The 13,274-nt window shown below is 39.4% G+C and overlaps 1 long non-coding RNA gene across 1 annotated transcript in view; it reads left to right on the top strand.

The window, feature by feature from the left end:
* The window catches only part of LOC112425153 (uncharacterized), a 54,707-nt gene that overhangs the window by 16,970 nt on the left and 24,463 nt on the right, over nt 1-13,274 (top strand). The window contains exon 4 of the long non-coding RNA XR_003016173.2: nt 8,805-8,859. This is a non-coding gene — a long non-coding RNA (uncharacterized lncRNA). The remainder of the gene's footprint in view (nt 1-8,804; nt 8,860-13,274) is intronic.

Genomic DNA, 13,274 nt, shown 5'->3' with positions numbered 1-13,274 from the left:
TCACACCTGTAATCCTAGCACACTGGCAGGCAGAGGTGGGTGGATCACGAGGTCAGGAATTCAAGACCAGCCTGGCCAAGATGGTGAAACCCCGTCTCTACTAAAAATGCAATAATTAGCCAGGCATAGTGGCAGGTGCCTATAATCCCAGCTACTCCAGAAGCTGAGGCAGGGAATTGCTTGAACCTGGGAGGCAGAGGTTACAGTGAGCAAGATCACACCACTGCACTCTAGCCTGGGCGACAGAGCAAGACTCGATCTCAAAAAAAAAAAAAAAAAAAAAAAAATTCCTCTAGACAAAAACACAACATTTCAAAACTCGTAGGCTGCAGCAAAAGCAGTACTAAGTTCATAGTGATAAACAGGTGCATTAAATAATAAGAAAGATTTCAAATAAACAACCTAAATTTATACCTTGAGGAAGTAGAAAAAGAAGAACAAAGGAGGCCCAAAATTAGCAGAAAAAAGGAAATAACAAACAGTAGACTAGGAATAAATGAAATAGAAAATAGAAAAATGATAGAAAAAAAATCAACACACCTAAGAGTTGGTTTTTTGAAAAGATAACTAAAATTAAACTCTTAGCTAAACTAAGAAAAAGAAGAGTCAAATAAGCAAAATCAGAAATAAAAGAACAGACATTACAACTGATGCCACAGAAATACAAAAGATCATAAGAGACCATTGTGAAGAATTATAAGCCAACAAACTAGATAAATGGAAAAAAAATGGATAAATTGCTCATACAACCTACCAAGACTGAATCAAGAAGAAATAGAATGCCTGAACAGACCAATAACTAGTATGGAGACTGATTCAGTAATCAAAAACTTCCCCAAAAAGAAAAGTCCAGGACCAGGCTTCCCTGGTAAACTCTACTTTAAAGACAAATTAGTGCCAATCCTTCTTGACCTCTTCAGAAAAATTAAAGAGGAGGGAAAGGTTCTAAACTCATGAGGTCAACTTTATGCTGATACCAAAGACAGACATAGATATCACAAGAAAACTACAGCTCAGTATTCCTACAGAATATTGTAAAAATTTTCAACAAATACTAGCAAAGCAAATCCAACAGCACATTATCATACACCATGACCGAGTGTGATTTATGCCTGAGATACGAAGATTTCAATATATGAAATCAACTAATCTGATACAGCATATTAGCAGAATAAAAAATAATCACCATGTGATTCTCTCAATTGATACGTAAGCATTTCACAAAATTCAACATGATAAAAACTTTGTTGATGAAAATTTCCAACACATAGTAATAGAGGGAAATGACCTCAACATACTAAAGTATATATGCAAAGCCCACAAACATCATACTCAACAGTAAAAAATTGGAAGTTTTTCCTCTAAGATAAATGAGACAAGGGTGCCAACTCTTGCCGCTTTTATTCAACATAGTAGTGGAAATTCTAGCCAGAATAGCTAGGCAAGAAAATGAAATATAGGCCAGGTGCGGTGGCTCACACCTATAATCCTAGCACTTTGGGAGGCTGAGGCGGGCGGATCACCTGAGGTCAGGAGTTCAAGAGCAGCCTGGCCAACATGATGAAACCCCATCTCTACTAAAAATACAAAAATTAGCTGGGCGTGGTGGCAAACACCTGTAATCCCAGCTACTTAGGATGCTGAGGCAGGAGAATTGCTTGAACCAAGGAAGTGAAGGTTGCAGTGAGTCGAGATTGCACCACTCCATTCCAGCCTGGGTGACAGAGTGAGATTCCGTCTCAAAAAAAAAAAAAAAAAAAAAAAAAAAGGAAAAGGAAATATAAGGCTTACAATTGGAAAGGAAGAAGTAAAATTGTCCCTGGTTGCAGATGACATACTCTTATCTACAGAAAACCCAAAGACTTCCTTTAAAAAAGATTAGAACATGATTATGACCACGACGCTGGTGTAACAACAATATCAGCACATTTCAAAAGAAAATACCCAGATAATTTGTTCTCTTTGAGGGCAGGGAACATGTCTTAGTCATGTTTGTTTACCCAGTACCTACAAAGAGTCTGAAGCAGTAGACAGTGAAGGTAAATGCTTGCTGAGAGAAGGTTGTAGTATGTTACCATATTGATATATTGTACTTTCTGAATATTCATGGAAATAAGTGGCATATAGGCCAAGAACTATTATTATATACTTATATTAATGTAAGTTTAAGTAACAGAGCACAATGTTGATTTAGTTGGTGGTAAATAAAGCTGGCAACTACCTTACAACAAAAAAATTTAAAAATTCAATAATTAAAATAAAAAAGGTCAGAGCAAGTAAACATTCAGTAAAGTAGTAGAATACAAAATCAACAACAAGGATCAATTGCATTTCTATACACTAACAATAAACTATCTGAAAAGGAAATTAGAAAAACAATCCCATTTACAGTAGCACCAAAAATAATAAATTACATAGGAACAAACCTACTAAGGAGAGGAAAGACTTCTATTTTAAAAACTACAAAACATTAATGAAAAAAGGTACACAAGACACAGGAAAATGGAAAGATATTCCATGTTCATGGATTGGAAGACTTAATATTATTAAAATGTTCGTTCTTCCTGAAATGATCTATAGACTCGCTGAATTCCTATCAAAATCCCAGTGGCACTTTAAAATAAAAATAGAATAAATAACTCTAAAATTCATATGGAGTTATAAAAGACCACAAATAACCAAATCAGTCTTGAGAAAGAACAAAACTGGAGGCACTACATTTTCTGATTTCAAAATACATTGCAAAGCTACAGTAATTAATACAGTAGGTACTGGCATAAAGATAAACATAAACCAATGGGACAGGATAGAGAACCTCAAAATAAATTCACATATACACAGTCAACATGCCATTCTCCTGCCTCAGCCTCCCGTGTAGCTGGGACTACAGGTGCCCGCCACCACACCTGGCTAATTTTTGTTTGTATTTTTAGTAGAGACGGGGTTTCACTGTGTTAGCCAGGATGGTCTCGATCTCCTGACCTCGTGATCCACCTGCCTCAGACTCCCAAAGTTCTGGGATTACAGGAGTGAGCCACTGCACCTGGCCGTCTTTATTTATTTTTAATTAATTAATTTTTTTTTGAGACAGAGTTTCACTCTGACACCTAGGCTGGAGTGCAGTGGCGCCATATCGGCTCATTGCAACCTCTGCCTCCCAGGTTCCAGTGATTCTTCTGCCACAGCCTCCCGAGTAGCTGGGATTACAAGTGCACGCCACCATGCACAGCTAATTTTTGAATTTTTAGTAGAGATGAGGTTTTGCTATGTTGGCCAGGCGGGTCTTGAACTCCTGACTTCAAGTGATCTGCCCACCTCAGCCTCCCAAAATGCTGAGATTACAGGCGTGAGTCACTGTCCCTGGTCTATTTTCAATTTTTTTTTTAGAGACAGAGTCTGACTCTGTTGCTCAGGCTGGAGTACAGCAGCACATCATGGTTCACTGCAGCCTCGAACTCCCGAGTTCAAGGATCCTTCTGCCTCAGCCTTCCCAGTAACTATAACTACAGGCATGTGTCACCAGGTCCAGCTAATTTTAAAATTTTTTGTGTGAGGATGGGGTCTCACTGTGTTGCTCAGACTGATTTTAAACTACTGGCCTCAAGTGATCCTCCCTTCTTGGCTTTCCAAAATGCTGGGATTACAGGCATCAGCCACTGTGCCTGGCCCAGTCAACAGGTTTTTGACAAGGGGGCCAAGATAACACAACGAGGAATAGATATTATCCTAAACAAATGGTGCTGGAAAAATTGGATATCTATATGCAAAGAATGAAATTGTACCCTATGCCTGTAATCCCAGCACTTTGAGAGGCCAAGGCAGGTGGATCACAAGGTCAGGAGATTGAGATCATCCTGGCCAACATAGTGAAACCCCATCTCTACTAAAAATACAAAAATTAGCTGGGCATGGTGGTGTGCGCCTATAGTCCCAGCTACTTGGGAGGCTGAGAGAGAAGAATAGCTTGAACCCGGGAGGCAGAGGTTGCAGTGAGCTGAGATGGCGCCACTGCACTCCAGCCTGGTGACAGAGCAAAACACTGTCTCAAAAAAAAAAAAAAAAAGAGAGAGAGAGAGAAAAGAAATTGGACCCTTATCTAACACCATCCACAGAGTAAACTCCAAATGTGGCCTAAGTGGTGGTGCCTATAATCTCAGCTACTTGGAAGGCCATGGCAGGAAGATCACTTGAGCCCAAGAATTCAAGACCAGCCTGGGCAACATAGGAAGACCCAGTCTCTTAAAAAAATAAAAATAGATTAAAAACATCAGACTCAAAAGAGTAAAACTCCTAGAAGAAAACAGGGTTAAAAACTTAATGACTTTGGTCTTGGCAGTGATATTATGGATGTGATACCAAATGCACAGGCAACAAAAGCAAAATAAACAACAGTATGGAAGTTCCTCAAAAAACTAAAAGTAGAACTAGCATTTATCCAACAATCTCCCTTCTAGGTCTTTGTGCAAAAGAATTGGAACCAAGATCTTACAGAGATATTAGCACTCCTATTTTCATTGCAGCACTATTCATAATAACCAAAATGTGGAAATAAACTCAATGTTCATTGACAGATGAATGGATAAAGTGGGCAAATACATACAATAGAATACTATTCAGCCTTTAAAAAGAAGAATTTCTGCAATATGAGACAACATGGATGAACCTTGAGAACATCATGCTAAGTGAAATAAGCCAGTCACAGAAAGATAAATACTGCATGGTTCCACTTATATGAGATATCCAAAATAGTCAAATTCATAGAATCAATGAGTGAAATGGTAGTTTCCAAGGACTGGGGGAAGGAGGAAATGGGGATAATTAATTAATTAATCATTTAATTAATAACTAATTAATGGGCATAAAGTTTCAGTGAAGCAAGGTAAATAAGCTCTAGAGATCTGCTGTGCAACATTGTACAATTTCAGTAATGTATTATTTTATTACAAATTTGTTAAAAGAGGCTGGGTGCAGTGGCTCACACCTATAATCCCAGCACTGTGGGAGGCTGAGGTGGGCAGATCATGAGATCAGGAGATCGAGACCATCCTGGCTAACACAGTGAAACCCCGTCTCTACTAAAAAATACAAAAAATTGGTCAGGCGTGGTGGCTCACACCTGTAATCCCAGCACTTTGGGAGGCCGAGGCTAGTGGATCATGAGGTCAGGAGTTCAAGACCAAGCTGACCAACATGGTGAAACCCCGTCTCTACTAAAAATACAAAAATTAGCTGGGCGTGGTGGCGGGCGCTGGTAGTCCCAACTACATAGGAGGCTGAGGCAGGAAAACTGCTTGAACCTGGGAGGCAGAGGTTGCAGTGAGCCAAGATCGTGCCACTGCACTCCAACGCGGGTGACAGAGCAAGACTCTATCTCAAAAAAAGAGAGTAGGTCTCATGTTAAGTGTTCTTGTCACAAAACATGTTTTAAATATAAGAGGGAGGATAGTGCCTAAATCAAGAAACTTGAATTGACACAACTTATTCCAAAATCCCTGGCAGGTTTCTACTTCTTTAAAAAGAAATGTGCTATCTATAAGGTCACTCTTAACTGCAAGACAGACAGGATATTTTTAAGTTTACATTGTCATCCAAACTTGAATTGGATTTCTGTTACTAAGGAAGAAGCAGAAAATGGATATTAAGTAGGTACTTTGTTATAGTCCATTCATTGGACTGTGAATGGCTTAACACACCTTATTGTAAATGTATTTTTTGAAATCTGTTTCTTTCCCTAGACTGTAAGATCAGGACTGATTTTTTTAAATGTCTGTGTCCCCTCATTTGGCAAAGTATTTTGCACATAGTATGTACTCAGTATTTATACATGATTTGTTATTGAATGTTTCTTGTGGATCAGTTTATTATGAGTAAAAATTAGGAAAACTTTATTACCAGTAAAAAGTAGGGAGGAAAAGTTAGGAAAAATTATCACTAAAAATGTTAGCATATGTGACTTCTTGTTGGTATTTTTAATTTTTGTACTAGTTAATTCATTTTTAGTATATCATCCAAACCCTATTTCTTATATAATTAAAAAGTAACTTCAGAACATAAAAGCTTTCAAGAATATCACAAGTATCTTAGTCCATTCATGCTGCTATAACAAAATACAATAGTGTGAGTGGCTTATAAACAACAGATTTATTTTTTGAAGTTCTAGAGGCTAAGAACTCCACAATACGATACTGGCAGATGCAGTGTCTGGTAAGGGTCTACTTCCTCATAGACAGCTGTCTTCTCATTCTAGAACCTCACATGGTGGAAGAGCTGAGGGTTCTCTCTCAGACCCCTTTTATAATGGCAGTAATCTTATTAATGAGGGTGGTAACCCCATAATCTAATAATCTCCCAAATGCCTCACCTCCTAATACCATCATTTTGGAGGTGAGGAGTTCAACATATGAATTTTGGGGGAACATAAACATTCAGACCATAAGAACAATAATTTATTTGCTTATATTAAAAGGAACCATCTTCTCTGCCTCACAGTTTTCCTACCTGGCTCTTAAAATAGAAATATGTTGCCTTCAGAACTACAGAGTCAAGAGGAAATTTCATCTTTCTTTGTGCCATTTTCCCCAAGAGGAAGGAGTATTGTATTTAATTGTCGATTTGGGGAGAAAAACATAAAACCCAAACCATTTCTTGCCATCTTTTTCAAATTTTCCCACCCACAAGAAATTATATTCTGCTCAGTTCCTCAAGATATGTTATAAACTAAAAACACAAGGATCAGGGCCTATGCTTATCTTCTAGAACAGGCCTGAGGCCTAACTCTCATTCTTTGTTTCTTTCTCTTTTTTTTGAGACAGAGTCTCGCTCCGTCACCCAGGCTGGGGTGCAGTGGCACGATCTCGGCTCACTGCAAGCTCTGCCTCCCGGTTTCACATCATTCTCCCGCCTCAGCCTTCCGAGTAGCTGGGACTACAGGCGCCCGCCACCACACCCAGCTGATTTTTTATATTTTTAGTAGAGACAGGGTTTCACCATTCACAGGATGGTCTCGATCTCCTGACCTCGTGATCCGCCCACCTCGGCCTCCCAAAGTGCTGGGATTACAGGCGTGAGCCACCATGCCCGGCCAACTCTCTTTCTACTGTTGATCTCACCAAACATGAAACAGTGATTCTATATAAGTCTATCCATCTTGCAGACTCAAATTCTCCTATGGCGAGTCATCACCCATTTGGACTTAAGTATTTGACCACCCTGGCCAACATGGTGAAACCCCGTCTCTACCAAAAGTACAAAAATTAGCTGGGCATGGTGGCAGGTGCCTGTAGTCCCAGCTACTCGGGAGACTCGGGAGGCTGAGGCAGGAGAATTGCTTGAACCCAGAAGGCAGAGGTTGCAGTGAGCTGAGATCATGCCACTGCACTCCAGCCTGGGTGACAGAGTGAGACTCCGTCTCAAAAAAATAAAAAAAAAAGTATTGAAAAACCTGGTCATGGTTGTGTTTTATAATACATCCAATCAGCTTTATCTTAAGAAGCTTTTTTGAAATGAAGTCTCACTCTGTCACCCGGGCTGGAGTGCAATGGTGTAATATCACTGCTCACTGCAGCCCCTACCTCCTTGGCTCAAGCAATCCTCCCACCTCAGTCTCCCAAGTAGCTGGGACTACAGACATATGCCACATGCCTGGCTAATTTTTAAAACATTTTGTAGAGATGGAGTCTCCCTATGCTAGGCTGATCTTGAACTCCTGGACTCAAGCAGCTCTCCTACCTCGGCCTTCTGTAAGTGCTGGGTTTACAGTCATGAGCCACCGTGCCAACTAAAGTTGGTGTTTTATCTTTTTGGCTTCCTATCAGTTGGGTCTGAATTCAGGGAAGAGTTAAGATGTGTGAGCAGCCATCACTGCCTAAGCCCCCTTGATGACAGGATAGTAATACATTTTTTAATAGGTAACTCTAATCAAAAGTAGTTGTTTAATGAGAACCTTGGTCTAGCAAAAGAAATAAATTTGAATCTTGCCAGTCTAACAGTAAGGGAATAAAATATCCCAGAAGCCATGTGTGGCTGCTTATGTCTGTAATCCCAGTGTCTTGGGATTCCAACACAGGTGGATTGCTTGAGCCCAGGAGGTCAAGGCTAAAGTAAGCCTTGGTTGTAGCACCATGTTACAGCCTGGGTGACAGAGTAAGACCCTGTCTCAAAAAAAAAAAGGGTTTATTTATGAATGCCTACTGTGTGCCAGGCAGCGTTCGGAGGAGAAGTTTAAAGAATTAGAATACTAATACTTTAAACAAAAGTTACCTGGTACTCTAATTTTATTGTTTGAGTTTTGAATTGCTATAATGATCAAGGCAATGAAATATCATAGTTATAACATTTGAGTGCTTATGACTTGTCAAATGAGCAGTTTCCTGCAAAACAATATCTGATTGAATCCTCAAAACAATTCTGTGAGACAATACATGAGAATAGTCTAGATTATGCTGCAGTTGGGAGAAAAAGTAAGTGTTTAACAAAAAGTTAGCTCCGGCTGCGGGCAGCTCTCCAGGCAACTGTCTTCCGTGCAACAACATGATAATCCAGGCAGCTTCAACCTTGTGGTGCTGCTCTCTTAAGATGAATCTTTTTCCGTGGTTGCCGCAGTCGGGAAAGAAAAGAATTTCATATCGAACTTTTACTGCCACATCCTGAAGGTGACACACATAAACTCTACAGTTTTCACTGGCCAGACCAAGTCGCATGGCTCCATTCAGTTGCAGGGTTGCTGACGAATACAGTCAATCCACTGTGAGGCCAGAAAGCAATATCTAGCATAAATAGCTATTATGACTGTTGTTTTTTTACAGGTGAAGAAATGGAGGCTTAGAAAAAGTAAGTTATTCATCCAAAGGTATATATAAGGTAAGCAGGGGAGCCTCATTATGTGGACCTGAGCAATCTGACTCCAGAGCTTGTGCTTAACCTGTGTCTTCCATTGCCCCCCAGCACCGCGCTGGAAACCTGGCAGAACATAACCACCACTAGGGATATTTAATCCAATTCATATACATTCAGTTCAATTCAAATCAGCGTATATTTGCTAAATGCTTTCTTTGTGCCAGGCATTGCAGCTGCATCTGGAGGAGGGTTGAGCTATTTCACCATATAGATCTCCTACAACTTTGAGACTGTGATGTAAAGAAATAGGCAACTGTGATGGTTATTTTATCTGTCAACTTGGCTAGGCTGTGGTATCCAGATATTTGGTTAAACATTATTCTGAATGTTTTGGCGAAGGCGTTTTTGGATAAGATTAACATTTTAACCAGTGGATTTTGAGTAAAGCAGATTACTTTCCATAATGTGGATGGGCCTCATCAATCAGTTGAAGGCCTTCATAAATCAGAGACTGACCTCCCCAGATAAAGAAGGAGTTCTGCCAGCAGGTTGCCTTTGGACTCAAACAGAAACTGAGTCCCCACAATCATGTGTGCCAGTTCCTTAAAATAAACATCTATATCTATAATATGTATGTGTATATACATTCTGTTGGTTTGGTTTCTCTGGACAACCCTAACTAATATAACAAGCTTAAAAATTAGTTCTATAAAACAGGGCTAAGAAATGATACTTTATTATACTTTAAGAACAAGATCCTCTGCAATCCCTATTTACTTTTATCTTTGAATGTTAAGTAAAAATAGCAGAATTCTAAAATAACCTACAGAAATAAATCAAGGTTCATTATATTTTCTATAATACAAGAAGTTTTACAAAGCTATTGATCATGAAATACATAAATTTTTTCAAGGAACCTTGTGGACTGAAAAAACAGCCAAAACAAATCTGCCATATACAGGCCCCAGAATGTGGTTTTATAATCTGTCTACTTAGGAAACTGTTCCAATTATCTTCACAAATTCAGTATTGTGAGAATGTGTCTAGGTGTTAATTATTTTAAAGGAAGTCAGCTCTCCTACACAGCTGAGAATGCTAACAGTCTCCAATTTTAACTTGTTCTCTTATACAAGATGCTGTTTTGGGAAGTATTTAGTTGCCCCCTGCTGGCCATACAATTGCAGGATTCATTTTTTAGAAAGTTCTCAGTAGATTGCAGATGATAATGATAAACTTCTGAAGAGATGCATTCAACTTTTTCATCAGATGAATTCACAGTAGACTTCCAATGCTCAATTGAGATATGTAAGTTAATCCAAAATTCTTTTTTTTCCCCCACCACCTGGTATAGGGTGAAACGTTGCAGCAGGAAAACTTTAAGCTAGATCAGTGGGAGAACAGGATGAGATGTAGGAGGGCTTCACAGGCTCCCTTTCTTTCTTCTTTAACTTTTGTTTTAGGTTGAGGAGTACTTGTGCAGGTTTGTTATTATAGGTAAACTCATGTCATGGGGATTTGGTTTACAGATTACTTCATTACCCAGGTACTAAGCCTAGTACCCAAAAGTTATTTTTTCTACTCCTCTCTCTCTCCTCACCCTCCACCCTCAAGTAGGCCCCAGTGTCTGTTGTTCCCCTTTTTGTGTCCATGAATTCTCATCATTTAGCTCTCAGTTATAAGTGAGAACATGCAATATTGGTTTTCTGTTCCTGCCTTAGATTAGGCAGGCATGGTGGTGCGTGCCTGTAATCTCAACTACTTGGGAGGCTGAGGCAGAAGAATTGTTTGAACCTGGGAGACGGAGGTTGCAGTAAGCTTAGATCGCACCACTGCACTCAGCACTTAAACTTGAGCAATGGAGCCTCAAAAAAAAAAAATAGCAAAAAGCTTAACCTTTTAAGTCACCAGATGACAGCCTAGATCTTGGATCTTGGCTCTGTCATTTACTAGCTGTATGATGTTGGGCAAGTTACTCAACATCCTGAGGTTAACAGTTTCCCCATGCTTAGAGAAACAGATAATAATAGCATCTATCCTCATAAAGATGTTGTGCAATTGCATACAAAACACTTAGCTGAGTGCTGGGCCTGTACATACAAAACCTCAGGGTTGACTACCATTGGTAGTCATCTATCTTTAGACATTTCAAAGAGCATCAACTTAATTCTAAGAAAAGGAAGTGAGAACCCTGGCCATGAAGCCAGTGTAATCCTAAGGCAATCATTTTAGAAATGTTTTGTGAGGATTATCATAGTTCACTGTGTTAGACATGGTATCCAGCTGACTCTGACTCAAGTCCTTTTCTTAAGCACCCCATTGGTTTTCTTTCCTCATAACTCTTCCTCCAAGTGTCATGGTCTCCCTTTCTTTGTAATTCCATTCCTCCCCCTCAAACATATGACCAGACAGTCATCTCATTTCACCTTTGTGATTTGACATATAACTTGGCCAGAGTAGAGTGATAGTCATCACTTGAGATAGCAGGCATGGTGGAAATAGAGATAATTGAAGAAACAAGGCTTATTTGTGAAAAATGTTCTTTAATAATTTTATCCCTTGTATTCAAATACTTCTGTTGCTCTTTTTTGAGCTCTGCCAGGTTTATGCTTTTTAAAGGTCTCTCCCTGCAATGGAAACTACTTGAACCCCACTGGCCAGCCTAGCCCAATTTAGTATCTTGGGCCAATTCTAATTTTATGAAAGAGAGAGTTAAGATGATGTATCTTGAAATCTGTACAGAGAAGGCAACTGTAGCATGCTTTCTTCCATGAACTTTTAGCACTGCCTCATTATAGTCCAGAGAAATATATGGGTAGGGGGTAATTAATTTCTGGGGAGGAGAACCTCCTGCCTACCATCCCTCCTAACTTGTAGCATACCATTTATACAAGTTTATTCTCTTCTGCTATCTTAGCCTGGCTTCTTTCCTGAAATTGGAGTCTGAGACAATAACTTATGTGCGGACAGTTGATTTTGGGAAGAGATCCCAGTGAATAGGAGTAGGGGGCCAGGAAAACTAAGACATGAAAGGAAGAAAAGCTAACTCATTCATCAATGTGAACATTGTTATAGGTAACTCAGGCTCATTTCTCTGGATCTTTGAATAGCTACCTAGAATTGTCTGCCTTCCCCCAATGTGGCAGACATATCCTAAGGTAACCCCCAATGATCTCTGCGTTCTGGTATTAATGACCTTCTTTATGCCCCTCACCCTAAGCCTGGGTAGAATTTGTGAACTGCTTCCAGCCAGAAGAATAAGGCAAAGGTGATAGGATGTTACTCCCATGATGTAATGTAATACATGCATTACAATATATGACAAACGTGATGGGATATCACTCCCATGATTATGTTATATAAGAATCTGTCTTGATAGCAGACCCACTCTCTCACTTTCCTGCTGGTCTTGAGGAAGCAAGTTGTTATGTTAAGAACTGCCTATCGGAGAGGACCACATGACAAAGAACTCAGAGGTGGTTTGTAGAAGCTGAGAGCCAGCAGAAACAAAACAAAACAAAATCCTGAAGCTCTTAGTCCTACGACTGTAAGGAAATGAATTCTCCCAACAACCTGAGAGAGTTTGGAAGAAGATTTTTCTTTCTTCATACTTCCAGATGGGAACATGGTCCAGCCAACACCTTCACTGTAGCCTGGAGAGACCCCAAGGTAGAAAACCCAACTAAACTGTATCTGGACTCCTGACCTACAGAGAGATGGTAAATGTGTGTTATTTTAACCTGTTCAATTTGTGTTAATTTGTTACATCGAATTGGAAAACTAATACAGATTTTGGTGCCTAGAGATAGAATGCTGCTGTAATACATATGTAAAAATATATCTGTGGCTTTGAAACTGATCAGTGGGCAGAGATTAGAAGAATGCTTGAAAAGTATGATAGACAAAACCCAAATCACTGCCAACAAACTGTCAGTAGAAGACTGCTGTTGAGGACTCAGAAGGAAGTAAGGAACATGCTATAGGAAACTGGAAGAAGGGAGATCCTTGTTATGTACTGGTATAAAGCTTAGTGAAATTATTTCTTACAATTATGTTGAAAGCAGAATTTGTAAATGGATGAATTTGATTATATAGTTAAGGAGATTTCCAAGCAAAGGTTGAAGGGGACAACTGGTTTCTTCTTGCTACTTACAGGAAAGTGCAAGAAAAGAGACAAATTGAGAGAAGAACTATTAAGCAAAAAGGAATCAGTACTTGATAATTTAAAAAATCCTCATCCTCCCCAGATGGCAAAAAATATTGACAATTGGAGATGGCTTTTGGGCACTGTCAGAAAAGCCTACTCTAGAGAAAATGCCCTTGAAGTTACTCTATAATCTTTGTTAAAGCCCCAGAAACATCAAAGGTCCAAGTATTCAGGTATATTTCAAGAGACGGCACTTAGATTTGAAAAGATCCAAGGGTATGCCTCAGATCTTCTC

Source organism: Macaca nemestrina, chromosome 10, assembly GCF_043159975.1.
Source record: "Macaca nemestrina isolate mMacNem1 chromosome 10, mMacNem.hap1, whole genome shotgun sequence".
In the NCBI taxonomy this organism is placed as follows: Eukaryota; Metazoa; Chordata; class Mammalia; order Primates; family Cercopithecidae; genus Macaca; species Macaca nemestrina.
Note: the sequence above shows the minus strand (reverse complement) of the source record. Positions and strands in the feature narration are given on the sequence as shown.